This window comes from Aedes albopictus, chromosome 2, assembly GCF_035046485.1.
Source record: "Aedes albopictus strain Foshan chromosome 2, AalbF5, whole genome shotgun sequence".
NCBI lineage: Eukaryota > Metazoa > Arthropoda > Insecta > Diptera > Culicidae > Aedes > Aedes albopictus.
The window spans coordinates 62,047,985-62,062,494 of NC_085137.1; the positions used below are offsets into that span (position 1 = coordinate 62,047,985).

General features: G+C 46.0%; 1 protein-coding gene across 2 annotated transcripts in view; it reads left to right on the forward strand.

Annotated features, from left to right (window-relative positions):
* The first annotated feature begins 273 nt into the window (after positions 1-273).
* The window catches only part of LOC109418060 (LIM domain transcription factor LMO4), a 151,141-nt gene continuing 136,904 nt past the window's right edge, over positions 274-14,510 (forward strand). Inside the window, exon 1 of one of the 2 annotated variants that reach the window (XM_029871329.2) lies at positions 274-1,612. The gene's annotated coding sequence lies outside the window, so the exon portion shown is untranslated. The remainder of the gene's footprint in view (positions 1,613-14,510) is intronic. The other variant, XM_029871332.2, reaches the window with a different exon arrangement.

Here is a 14,510-nt window from a genome sequence, read left to right on the forward strand (position 1 = left end):
CCGAGCGCCCCGGCCCAACCGGTCGACCAACCGCCTGACGCGGACGGGTGTCCGTGAGTGGGTGGTAATCGCTGACTGCCAGCCACCTTCCATTGTTGTTCCTTTCTGCTATCCCTACCGACACGGCGACCACGCTGCACACCAATACACAACAACCGCACCATCCATCGCTCGCCCGCCCGCCAGGCCCTCTAGCCAACCTTCTAAATTGCGCGAAATGGGGATCAAACAAATGGAAACGGGCAAAGCGAACGAATGAACGAGCGAACGCAAGGAAAGAGCCCCAAAACGGACGGACACCCGGTTCAGGCTGCGACTCTACGAGACCGTCGCGTCGTCGTGTGTAGTGTGCTGTTGGGGTGTTGATGAACGAAATAAAGCCAAAAGCAAGACCCGCTCGTCTGACTAGGAGACTCGGAAACTCGGAACCTCTAGTGACAAGGGGTGGTGAGTCACGGAATGGGTTACTCACCATCTGCGGCGGATGACGTGAGCGATGAGGCAGGCAACAAGGGGGTCCTCCTGCCTGTGTTTATATGTCGTATAGAGATGTATGGCTATAGAGCGTAGACGCGTATGGATGTGTATAGGTTCGGTGACGGACGGCTATGCTGGCTATGCTCTCCCTCTGCTCCGTATTATGATTCTCGGGGTTTTCGCTTTGTGTCTTGTGTCTTCGCCTTATGCTTGTTCTTCGAACGGAGCGCGCCCGAGTGAGCCGGAGAGCGAAAAATCGAACCGAAGGAGACCCAAAGCTGAGTCTGCTCACTCAGTTCTCCCTTCGCAATCAACGTTGTCGCACGTGAGTCCGTATTCGTCGTCGTCGCTACGCCGTAGCGTAGAGTTTAACTGCGGGGTGATATTTTGGAAGAATTCGTCGCCATATATCGGGTCGAAAGTGGAACCACCAGCCAGCCGAAGCGTAGAAGTGCGGTGTGTTTTGTTGTGCACGTCTGGTTCGTATAGAGTGGGGCACCTCTTGGCGGATAATCACCGCTTCATCCGTCCCCAAACCGACCCGACCTTGTCGTCCGAGGCCAGAAGTGGGTTCAGAACTCCACACGCGTGTGCTCCCAGCAGCCTCAACCGTCGTCGTCGCGCAGATACCCAGAGCTGTGTGTCTCGTTCGTCTTTCAGTCTTGGGGGCCGTCGTCATCGTCGTCGTCGTTCGCTTTCGCGATCATTAGTCTGAATGATTGTTTATTTTGTGCAATTTCGAAAAGAAAAACCAAAATGCTTTAATTAATTTAATTAAAATCCCCACTCATTACTGTGCTGTGAGAGTGTTGCTCGCTCCTTGGTGTCTGCAAATATACAGAGAGCTCTTCCTGTGTGCCATACCGCGCGCAAGGTTTGTGTGCTTTGTGAGTGTTTTTGGTGTTATTGGGCCTCGAAGAAGAGAGCGCGAAGAACAGGAGCAGGGCAGAGCCGCCAAGTGTTTGTGTTGTGATACCTCAAAAGTCGTTCTAACGGCAGGCAGGCAGGCAACTAGCAGCAGCCAGCGCAGCAACCGATCCACGCACGCTGTCGCCGAACAAGCCGGAGCGCCAAACCGTAGTCGTTGCAACAATACGCCACTGATGCCGCCGGTGTACCACCACCGCTCGTAAAGGTCTGTTCCGAGTTCAACTGCTTTTTATTTTAATTGTGTTTCCCTCCCCCGTCGGAACATTGCTGCTTAGAGTGGACCAAATGCTTTGGGGGAAAAGTGAAAATGTGGAACTTCAAACACCTTCATAATTGAAATGAACGGTTCCGAAGGTCAATGTGATCATCTGAAGTGTTGAACTTAAGTGGTGCATCGGATGTGCTGCCACCTGAATCTCAAAGATTGTGTGAGAAAAATCTTAGAGTTGTATGGAAAAATTGTTGTAGTCGCTATATTAGTACGCTGAAGTTGATGAATCTATCACTTATGCTAGACCTAGACTAAGAAACTATTCGAGAATTAGAAACAACGCATGAAGACCATAATTAAGCCGATTATTTAGAAATTTCCTAGTTATGTATAATCAATTTTATATGAGCTCCTTAGGGTGAAACACCTTCATTGAAGGTGTTTATAATACGTCCATTCGTCTTTGGCTTGCATATTGTTGTGGTCAAAATTTAGGATTTATCATAGGAATCAGACTGAAAATGCTTCGCAATGTTTGATGTAGGTAAGCAAGTACATATCAAGCATGTTGCATGTTCAGCGCAGTACGTTTGTACAAACATTAGATTTGTGCTCTTGTAAATTAAGTACACACCAAAAATCGATTGAGAGTTTTAGCAAAATTTTGCTGAATTCTGCCGAGCTGAAGGTTTCAGCAAAAAAATTTACTGAAATTCAGTAAAATTTGCTGAATTATTCAGTAAAATCTACTGATCATCAGTAACGTTTTGCTGAAATTCAGCAAAATTTGCTGAAATTTCAGCAAAACGTTTAGCTGGACCGTTCAGCTCGGCAAAATTCAGCAAAATATTGCTGAAAGCGTTTGGTGTGAAGAGTAGAAGACATGCCACAATGGTCATCTACGTTATCACGCATTTGTAAGGTTTCGGTTTAATCTTGCATAATTTTTGGGGTTTGGATTCTGGTTACCTTCAAGGACAAAGGTAGTAAAAGTCCAAACAAGCTTGTCCGTGAAGGTGGTCAGAATCCTGAGCCCAAAAACGTGACTGAGTTCTATCTAGTCTCTCAAGTTTGCGTAGCAAATCAACCTACATCCGTATATTTTTTTCTTTTTTTTTATAGCATAACATTTCAATCGGTACTGTCAGTATGACAAGACTTTGCATAAGAGGGTACTATTGAACTAAGCAGCCTAACCAAATTGCATTTTGATGACCAATTAGTCTTGTAGAGGTTTTCAGAACCGTCATTAAACCATATACCTTTTATTTTGGTTTAACGATGGTTCTAAGAACCTTTTCTAGGCTGTTTGACTAAAAAATGTTACTTTGGTATTGATTGCTTTGATTGATTGCTCTGATGGAAGGCTACATCAAGCAATAGATCACAAAAATAGAAATTTCTCAAAATAATAGTAAAATCATTTTTTTTTAGATTTTTCACATTTGTTTTGATTGCCAATATTATGGAGCATGTGTGAACTTCCTTCAAATTAAACGCACGATGCTCCCTTGTAAATTTGAACCGACTTCTCCTGCGTGCGTGCATGCTGACGTACCGTTGTGGCCCTACACAATGATCATTTCACCGGAGTTCTGATTAAACGAACCTTTCGACAAACCAAAATCAATGGCTTAACCGAACATATGCAAATAGAACTTTTGATTGTGTTCTTCAGTGATTGAACAGTTTACTCTCCAGTGATTGAAGGAGTTTATTACAAACATCATTGAGAAGATATCAATGCCCACGAGATGTTCGGTCGTATGAATAAAAAGTATGGAGTTTTCTACTTAGAGTATCTACTTAAAAACTGAGCTTACGGAGTTGACTGCATTGCTAGTATGAATAAACAAGTTTTAGAAGATGTAATCTTCACTTCTGCCAAACACGAGCTTTTATTACATGCGTGTAATGCAGAACATGTCAAATCAACCCTTTTTAACTGTAGATTTTTACTGGAAGCTTATGGTGAAAAAATAAAAGATTCCTCTGTAAGATCATTCGTAAAGTGAATTTAAACCAGAAAGAATCTGGATAACCAACCGCCTGAGGAACAAAAAGAGATCTCCTTGATCAAGCAGATATTTCCAGCAAGATTCCGATAAGATTCTGTAAATTCTTTCATCGCAAAACAAAGCACTGCAAATATTTTTCAACGCTTTTTCTATTATCTCTCCTTGAATTCCTGCACAAAAATCATCCCGGATTCCTGAGTTCCAACCGATTTCTCCTAAAGTGTTTCATGAGAAACAGGAGCGTTTTCTATCCGGATTTCTTCTGGATGTTTCCTGGTAAGCGCGTCACGATATTTTTCTCAGAGTTTTTTTTGTGCGCTTCCTCCTAGAAACTATCATAGAATTTCGTCCAGGATTCATCCCGAGATCTCCCCGGCGTTTCTCTTGGGGCTCCTCCCAGAGATTTTCTCGGGATATCTTCTACAGTTTTCATAAACGCTGTTCCTGGGATTTGTACTGGAGTTCATTCCATAATTTCTTCAAGAGCTTTTCACAGGTTTTCTCCAGACGTTACTCCCGGAATTTCCCAGCAGTTTTCCATCTATAGCTCCAAGAGTTCCTCACGGAATTTCTTCCAGAGTTCCTCCTGTATTTCTTCAAGATACATTCGTGGGGTTTCTTCTTGAGTTTCTCTGGGTGTTTCTACAGGTGTTTCTCTCGGAATATTTCTAAAACGTTCTTGCGGGACTTCTCCTAAAGTAAAACCTGAGATGCATCTCTTAACCCGAGCAGAAGGGCATACCTTACAAATACCATGCGAAGAGCATCATGTGCTCTAATACCTAACATTGTTATTGCTGCGGTATTCAACGAAATGTTATGAGAACATCACAATAACAGTAGGAGGTATTTGAGCAGAGTTTGGTATTGATGTAGTATTTGTTGGTTTACCAGTGAAAACAACCGAAGAACAAGATTTGCTATTACATCATGAAGGCATCGAACATATGAAACATTTAATAACAAGAAATGTTATTGGTTTGTTATTCAATAACTTTGGGATAACAAATACAGCATTTGGAATTTTAGGTATGCATTCATTATTGAAATAACAATACTTGTTATTTCCTAGGTGTTATTTATACAAAATTTTGGTATTCGTTTTTGTTATTTTGCCTCTTATTACCACCTAATGAAGGGCATATCAAGGTATGGTAGTGCGTAGTATTTAAGATAAATACCTTGATATGTTATTCACTTGTTATTTTCTTCTGCTCGGGATTGCTTTTGGAGTTACTCTGGAACGGTACTCATTTTTTTTTCAGAAATTCCTAGATTGCCTCTCAAAACTTTTTCCTTAGCATTCCTTTTACGATTTTTCCTGGAGGATTGTTGATATTTCTCGTAAAGTTCTTCTCGCGTTTTTTCCGAAGTTTTTTTTACGATTTTCCTTGCAGTTCTTCCATAATTTCATGCAGTGATCTTTCTGAGATTTTGCTTAGAAATTTTCCAAGAATCACTGCCATAGTTTTTCCCGAAATCTCTACCGAAAACTGTTCTGGGATTCTGGGTGCTCCTTTTAGGATTTCTCCAACAGTTGCCCCGGAAATGTGTATCGGTACTTTTTAAGGAGCTTTTCTCTCTATACTTCCTGGAATAAACTATGAAAGTTATTGTAATAAGTTATCGGAAAAATAACGGAAACAATCCTAGGAAACATTTCTGGAGTAATTTCTGGAAGAAATTCCTAAAAGAACTTCTGCTGACATTTCGCAAAAAAAAAACGGGAAAAGCTATAGGAAAGCCAATACAGAGAATCAGTAAGAGAGATATCCATAGAATCCATAGAAACATTTAAAAAAGATCTCCGGAAAGAATCCAGTGAGAAACTCTGGAAGCATGTCGAGAAATTTTCTGGAAGGTTTGTAATTTGTAATACGTTCGTCGAAGCATTTTGCCTCGTATTTTTTCGAAAATAATTTTTTAGAACTGATATTTATGGCAGATTTAAATTGTTGCTCAATGTTTGCTGGAAATAAGTAAGTGTCGAGTATTGTTTTTGATGTAATGCTCTTGATAACACTACAAATTTGATCTCCTGAAGACTCGTGTAGAATATAAGGTGGCTATTTTTTAACTTTTTTTTAACTTTTTAAGTTTTTCTGTAAAGGTGATCGTACCCTAAACCCAAAAGAAATGTAAGCAGGAGTGAGCCCATACCTCACAAATGCGTAAACGGTTATAGAAGGATTGCAAAAAAAAAGTTGTACTCAATTTGGTACAGAACTCGATTTTTACAGCACTCGTCGTAATTATTCAACTCGACAAGCCTCTTTCGATAAATGTACGACTCGTGCTGTTAAAATCTTCATTCTTCACCTTCTTGCGTAAACTACTATTTCAGAAGCAATTGGCCGTTACAGCACCGAATAGTATAGGAAGTGCATCTATATCACCTCAGGAGTTCCACAAGGTTCTATCTTGGTTGTTTAACGACATGTACGATGATACATTGAGGTTGACGTTCCCTTTTTTCAATCTTCGATTTTTTTTACTCTCTGCTCTGAGGTTCAGAGTAAATGTTGGCTCCAAGTCGGCAAGTCTTTTTGGGTGTAAACGGATTGGGCCTTATGCAGTTCACGTGATATCAGTAATATCAATAATGTAATATGTAATAGTAGCCGTCTCCATGCCACTCGGTTCATGGCTGTTTGTCTCCAGTTCCGCATTCTGCGTAGGGTCCGCAGATCGTCCTCCACTTAGTCGACCCACCTAGCTCGCTGCGCTCCACGTCTTCTTGTACCGGTCGGATGACTCTCGAGAACCATTTTAGTCGGGTTGCTATCCGACATCCTGATGACGTGAACCACCCACCGTAGCCTCCCGATTTTCTCGGTATGGACGATGGTTGGTTCTCTCAGCAGCTGATGCAGCTCGTGGTTCATTTGCCTTCTCCAAGTTCCGTTTGCCATCTGCACTCCGCCGTAGATGGTACGCAACACCTTCCGTTCGAAAACTCCAAGGGCGCGTTCGTCCTCTGCACGTAGGGTCCATGTTTCGTGCCCATAGAGGACGACCGGTCTAATCAGCGTTTTGTAGATAGTAAACTTCGTGTTACGGCGAACTTTATTCGATCGTAGAGTTCTGCGGAGTCCAAAGTAAGCACGATTTCCACAATGCGCCTCTGAATTTCTCTGCTGGTGTCGTTGTCGGCGGTCACCAGTGAGCACAAGTACACGAATTCTTCAACCGCCTCGATTTCATCACCGTCGATATAAATTCGGGGTGGCGGGCTCGGAGATTTCTCCCTGGAGCCCTTTGCCATCATGTACTTTGTCTTCGACACATTAATGACTAATCCGATTCGCCTGCCTGCACTCTTTAGTCGGATGTACGTTTCCGCCATCGTCTCAAATTTACGAGCTATAATATCAATATCATCAGCGAAACCAAGCAGCTGAACGGACTTCGTGAAAATCGTTCCACTCGTGTTTATCCCCGCTCTCCTGATTACACCCTCTAGAGCGATGTTGAACAGCAAGCACGAAAGACCATCACTTTGCCGTAACCCTCTGCGAGATTCGGTGGGACTCGAGAGTGTCCCTGATACTCGAACTACGCACAACACTCGATCCATCGTCGCCTTGATCAATCGTATCAGTTTGTCCGGGAATCCGTATTCGTGCATAATCTGCCATAGCTGTTCTCGATCGATTGTATCACACGCCGATATGAAATCGATGAACAAGTGATGTATGGGCACGTTGTATTCGCGGCATTTCTGCAACACCTGGCTGATTGCGAACATCTGGTCCGTTGTAGCGCGTTCACCCATAAATCCAGCCTGATATTGCCCCACGAACTCTCTTGCAATCGGTGATAGACGGCGGCATAAAATTTGAGAGAGTATCTTGTAGGCAGCGCTCAGTAGTGTGATCGCGCGGTAGTTCCCGCAATCCAACTTGTCACCCTTTTTGTAGATGGGACACACGATACCTTCCATCCATTCTTCCGGTAATACTTCCTCATCCCAAATCTTGGTAATGACCCAGTGTAGTGCTCTCACCAGTGCTTCTACACCGTATTTTAGGAGCTCGCTTGGTAGTTGATCTGCTCCAGCGACTTTGTTGTTTTTCAACCGGCCAACCTCCTCTTCAATCTCTTGGAGGTCAGGGGCCGGAGGTCTTTCGTCCTGCGCACATACTCCTAGATCTGTTACCACGCCACCTTCGGTACTTGCAACGTCGCCATTGAGGTACTCATCGTAATGCTGCCACCACCGCTCCACCACCTCACGCTCGCTCGTGAGAATATTCCCGTGATTATCTCGGCACATGTCGGCTTGTGGCACAAAGCCTCTGCGCGAGCGGTTCAGTTTCTCGTAGAACATTCGTGTGTCGTTAGCGCGGTACAGCTCTTCCATCACTTCGCGATCTCGTTCTTCCTGCTGGCGCTTCTTCATCCGGAAGACTGAGTTCTGCCTCGACTTCATCACCGTCGATATAATGGAATATGTACAGGGCTTTTGTATTAGATGGATGGGTATGAAGTTCTGTTTCCAACGTTGACGTTAGAGACGTTTATAGCAGTAGTATTTTCTAGTAGTATCTTCTATGTTGTGTGTTGAACAGACGATGAAACGAAACTCTGTGACTCTTATTTCAGAAAGTAATATTCAGAATTTTAGCTTTTCTGTTCATTTGGGCCACTCTATAACATCAGCCCTTCAATACCGCACAAAAGTGAGAAGTGATTTTAAGAGGAAAAATTAGTTCACGTACCCTATGTGTCAGCACAGGGCTTGAGCCTAATGCCTTCACCAGCAGCAGCAAAAACTATTTGGAAAACACAAAATGCATGAACGAAAAACTGAAATCCAACTCCGGGAGCCAAAGCCAGCCATCCAACCAACCAACTGAGCGCGCACACCAGGGACAAGAGGGAAAAAATTGGATGAAACATTCACTAATTGGCTATTTCTCTCTTTGCTATCATTTTATGTGTGTCCCCGCGCGCGCACGCCGCCGGTCGCTCTTCCACACCCAGCAATCGGGGCACCACGCAGCAGACCTCCCGTAAACTCTTGGTGGTAAAAAGGTTGATGCGACTGCGGGTGTCGAGCAAGTACAGTGTTCTCGGTGTGGTGGTCGGTTGTCCTCAGACAGGTAAACACTTTCGGCGGTGTTCTTGGGCTGCTGCCGCAGCTCCCGTAGGTTGATGTCCAAAAGTGTACTCGTCCATCAGGTTTACCCCGGTTTGTACCTATGTACCTAGATGTGAAGTAGTGAATGCAGCCCGTTGGGGACAAAGTGTTGATGATTTCGTATTCGTTGGATACAGACTGACGACGACGACGACGATTGGTCTAGTCAGCAGTGCTGCAGTGATGATTGTGATGATGATGAAAGACGACGACGACGACGACGGTGTTGAACAGGTTGATGAGGGAGCTGAATTGCTAAACAGCTTCCTGAGAGGATGACGCGACGGCGCGACGGCGGGAAAGTTGTGATTTTCCTTCGAGCACTACGTGGATTGGTGCATAGGTTTCGGGGGTTTGAGGCGAATCAATTTGTTGATTGCAATCATGAAGATGGATCAATCGGATGGGCCAGCAATCATCATCATTTAGCAAATGTGTTCTTGAGCAATGCGCTTCGGACTCAGGGCATAATAACTCCACGCTAATAATGATCATCAGATCATGGAGCTTCCTAGAGCTACATCACCTAGAGCATGGTTTCCCAAACTGTGGGTCGCGACCCCCCAGGGGGGTCGCCGGCCTTCATCCAGGGGGTCGCGAGGGACAGTAAAATACTTTACTAGTAACAGACAACAAATGAGGGAATTTCTATGGGGGGTCGCGAAAACTACGTCTGCTGGCAAAAGGGGGTCACGCGACCTGAAAGTTTGGGAACCTATGACCTAGAGCTTCAGGCTAATCTAGAATACCAGAAATGTATCCTTAAATGGTTCTTAAAATGTCTAGGTAACCATAGATTTTATTGTATTATGTAATGCTACTGTAAATAGCTACTGGTCTGTTAACGTATTTCAGGTATGACCGGTTTTGAACTAAACATTTTAAATAATGTATGCCACACTATGTACGAATGCAGAATGACAAAACAAATGAATTAACAAAGGATGCTCTCAGTTAATAACTGTAGATGTGATTATAAAACACATCAAGATGAGAAACAGACATATATCCTTTTTGGATACATTTACATTTACATTTATTTGTTCAACATCATAAAGACAAGACATAATCAACAATAGTACGCCACAATACTCGGTTTGTGGCTGCCGCTCTCCATCCTCGGTCGCGCCCAATGCTCGCCAAGTCACGCTCCACCTGGTCCGCCCATCGTGCTCTCTGCGCTCCACGCCGTCTTGTGCCAACCGGATCCGTTGCAAACACCAGCTTTGCAGGGTTGTTGTCCGGCATTCTTGCAACATGCCCTGCCCAACGTATCCTTCCGGCTTTGGCCACCTTCTGGATGCTGGGTTCGCCGTAAAGTGCAGCGAGCTCGTGGTTCATTCTTCTCCGCCACACACCGTTCTCTTGCACACCGCCGAAGATCGTTCTTAGCACGCGTCGCTCGAAAACTCCGAGTGCTTGCAGGTCCTCCTCGAGCATGGTCCATGTCTCGTGCCCGTAGAGGATCACCGGTCTTATCAGCGTTTTGTACATGGTGCATTTGGTGCGTGGGTGAATCTTTTTCGACCGCAGTTTCTTCTGGAGCCCGTAGTAGGCCCGACTTCCGCTGATGATGCGCCTCCGAATTTCTCGGCTCACGTTGTTGTCAGCCGTCAGTAAGGATCCGAGGTAGACGAATTCCTCCACCACCTCGAAAGTATCCCCGTCTATCGTAACATTACTACCCAGACGGATCCGGTCGTTTTCGGTTCCGCCTACCAGCATGTACTTTGTTTTTGAGGCATTCACCACCAGTCCGACCTTTGCTGCTTCGCGTTTCAGGCGGGTGTACAGTTCTGCCACCGTTCCAAATGTTCTAGCGATAATGTCCATGTCGTCCGCAAAGCACACAAATTGACCGGATTTTGTGAAAATCGTTCCCCGGCTGTTGAGCCCGGCTCGTCGCATCACACCTTCCAGCGCGATGTTGAAGAGTAGACATGAGAGCCCGTCAGCTTGTCGCAGTCCCCGGCGAGATACGAATGAACTGGATAGTTCACCCGAAACCCTTACGCAGTTTTGCACACCGTCCATCGTTGCTTTAATCAGTCTAGTCAGCTTCCCAGGAAAGCCGTTTTCGTCCATGATTCTCCATAGCTCTGCGCGGTCGATACTATCGTATGCCGCTTTGAAGTCGATGAACAGGTGGTGCGTTGGGACCTGGTATTCACGGCATTTCTGGAGGATTTGCCGTACGGTAAAGATCTGGTCCGTTGTCGACCGGCCGTGGATGAAGCCGGCTTGATAACTTCCCACGAACTCATTTGTTTTAGGTGACAGACGACGGAAGATGATCTGGGATAGCACTTTGTAGGCAGCATTCAAAATAGTGATCGCCCTGAAGTTCTCACATTCCAAATGGTCGCCTTTCTTGTGAATGGGGCAGATTACCCCTTCCTTCCACTCCTCCGGTAGCTGTTCGGTTTCCCAGATCCTGACTATCAGCCGATGCAGACAGGTGGCCAACTTTTCTGGGCCCATCTTGATGAGTTCAGCTGCTATACCATCCTTACCAGCTGCTTTGTTGTTTTTGAGCTGGTGAATGGCATCCTTAACTTCCCTCAGCGTGGGAGTTGGTTCATTTCCGTCCTCCGCTGCACTGGCGTCGTCGTTCCTTCCGTTGCCGTGGGCTCCCGTGCCTACGTTCTCCACGCCGTTCAGGTGCTGATCGAAGTGCTGCTTCCACCTTTCGATCACCTCACGTCCGTCCGTCAAGAGGCCTCCGTCTTTATCCCTGCATATTTCGGCTCGCGGCACGAAGCCGTTGCGGGATGCGTTGAGCTTCTGATAGAACTTCCGTGTTTCTTGGGAACGACACAGCAGTTCCATTTCTTCACACTCCGCTTCTTCCAGGCGGCGCTTTTTCTCCCGAAAGAGGCGGGTCTGCTGTTTCCGCTTCTGTTTGTAACGTTCCACGTTCTGTCGAGTCCCTTGCTGCAGCATTACCGCCCTCGCTGCGTTCTTCTCCTCCAAAACCGTTCTGCACTCTTCGTCGAACCATTCGTTACGTCGATTCCGTTCCACGTACCCGATGGTGCTCTCGGCTGCGTCGTTGATGGCTGCTTTCACTGTACTCCAGCAGTCCTCTAGAGGGGCCTCATCGAGCTCGCCCTCGTCTGGCAACGCGGCTTCGAGATTCTGCGCGTATGCTGAGGCGACATCCGGTTGCTTCAGTCGCTCTAGGTTGTACCGTGGCGGTCGCCGGTACCGTACATTGTTGATGACGGAGAGTTTTGGGCGCAGTTTGACCATCACCAGATAGTGGTCGGAGTCGATGTTGGCGCCACGATAGGTCCTGACGTCGATAATGTCGGAGAAGTGCCGTCCGTCAATCAGAACGTGGTCGATTTGAGATTCCGTCTGCTGTGGTGATCTCCAGGTGTAACGATAAGGGAGGCTGTGTTGGAAAAAGGTGCTACGTATGGCCATATTTTTGGAGGCGGCGAAATCAATGAGTCGTAGGCCGTTTTCGTTCGTCTGCTGGTGGGCGCTGAACTTACCAATCGTCGGTCTGAATTCCTCCTCCTGGCCTACCTGAGCGTTCAAATCTCCTATGATGATCTTGACGTCGTGGCTTGGGCAGCGATCGTACTCGCGTTCGAGCTGCGCGTAAAATGCGTCCTTGTCATCATCAGTACTTCCGGAGTGTGGGCTGTGCACGTTTATTATGCTGAAGTTGAAGAATCGGCCCTTGATCCTCAACCTGCACATTCTTTCGTCGATCGGCCACCAACCGATCACGCGCCTCTGCATATCACCCATCACGATGAAAGCTGTTCCCAGCTCGCGTGTGTTGCCGCAGCTCTGGTAGGTGGTATGATTACCTCTAAACGTTCGCACCATGGATCCTGTCCAACACACCTCCTGCAGCGCTACGATGCCGAACCCGCGGTCCTTCAGTAGATCGGCGAGTATGCGGGTGCTCCCAATGAAGTTGAGAGATCGGCAGTTCCACGTACCGAGTTTCCAATCGCAAGTCCTTTTTGTTCGCTGGGGTCGTTGCCGTTGGTCTCGGTTCGTATTATTCTGTTGCTGATTTTCCGTTACAATGGTTTTTTACGGCTGGCTCGTAGGGCCTGACACCAACCCCCTACTTTCCGGAGGACCATAGTGCACAGTTGAGCTTAGAGTCCTTCCCTGGCACTCGGACGTAGATCAGCCGCCCCTAACATGGGGATCAGACGCTGTTGTGAGCCGCTCCTCCTGGAGAACAGACGCTCAGGTTTGCCGAAGCAAACCCCCCCTTCCCTGTCAGCCTACGACCAAAGTTCCCACCGGGGTTGGTTACCCGATCTTCCCTAAGGTTGCTCATAGTTTCCGGCCGGTACCGCGTGGAGGTAGGGATAGGAGTTGCTGGGCAGAGGCTAGTGGATCACAATGGGATCTGAATTGCGCAGCATACCCAGCCTTTACCGTGCCATCCTTTTTGGATATCACTCCAAAAAGAAGATCCCCCATTTCCGCAGCCAATCCACATAATAATCCATATAACTTGATAAGCCGTACTCATCCTGTCCCACACTCCGCACCAAAACCGAGCTTCGACCCACATGTTGATTGCCATCATTCTTTCTCGGAATCGCTTCATCTCCTGGCTCTGGCTCTGACGACGACCGAGTCCCAAGCGATAATACCCCTCATTAAGGTGAACCTCATTAATTGACGAGAACTGTACCGACGACGACCGGGGCTATGCCCTACCTCCTGTTCCAAATCTTTACCATCATCCACATCAGATTCCAACCGGCAACCCGACGGCGACGAGACGCAACTACTGTGGTGGCGCAGAGCCCAGCGAAGAGGGTGCTAATAATGATTAATACACAGCTGATTCCGATTTCATCTGCACCTTCCCATCCATTCCGTCCGTCCCTCCGTCGGTCTTTCCACTAATCCCCTCGGTAATTACATCACGGTCAATTGTATCGAATTTTTAATTTACGTTCCTTCAGTAATTCCTCGTTCTGTTTCATTGCCGCATGGCACCACCGGCACCGACACCCTACCTCGAGTGCAGTTCACACAGCTAACCCACGACCGGATCGGGATCGGGATACCGACTGGTGGGATTGGGAGTTTATGTTGTCGTCGTTAAGTCGTGGGACTTGGGAGAACAGTGAAGCTTCCAATGATGCTTCACTTAGTTTCTTTTTTTTCTGCAAAAATATCATGACATTTTTTAACCGAAATTATACAGCCTCTACTTGTTCATACCTGGGGTAATTTGTTGCTAATTTATCAAATATGTTCTGGTAAAAATCGTATGTGATTCATTCATTCATTAATGTATAACATCATTATTATACTAGAAATGAATCAACAACTCCTCGTCACGATACTCGGTTAACCCTCTACAGGAAACCTTAAATGATGGTCCATTTCGGAAACCTGGGGTCCATTTGGACCCCAAATTCGTTCTTCTGTATCGCATGATCCTGATTTATGAGAATATCGGTGTCTTCAGTAAAGTTGTTGGATTGGCCAAGGACTTACAGATTCTGGACCGTTTAATTCGGAATTTCATATATAGGTGGCACTAGTGAGCATGAAAGTATTCAGTATTTGAGCACATATATATAAAGATCCAGACCACATAGAATTTTGGTGTTTTCAGCAAAGTTTTTTATTAGCTGAAGTGTTTACTAATGATGGACCGATTGTTCGAAAATTTCACACATAGATGGCGCTTCTGAGCGTGCAAAATTTAATATTAATATATCTCAGAATCCTA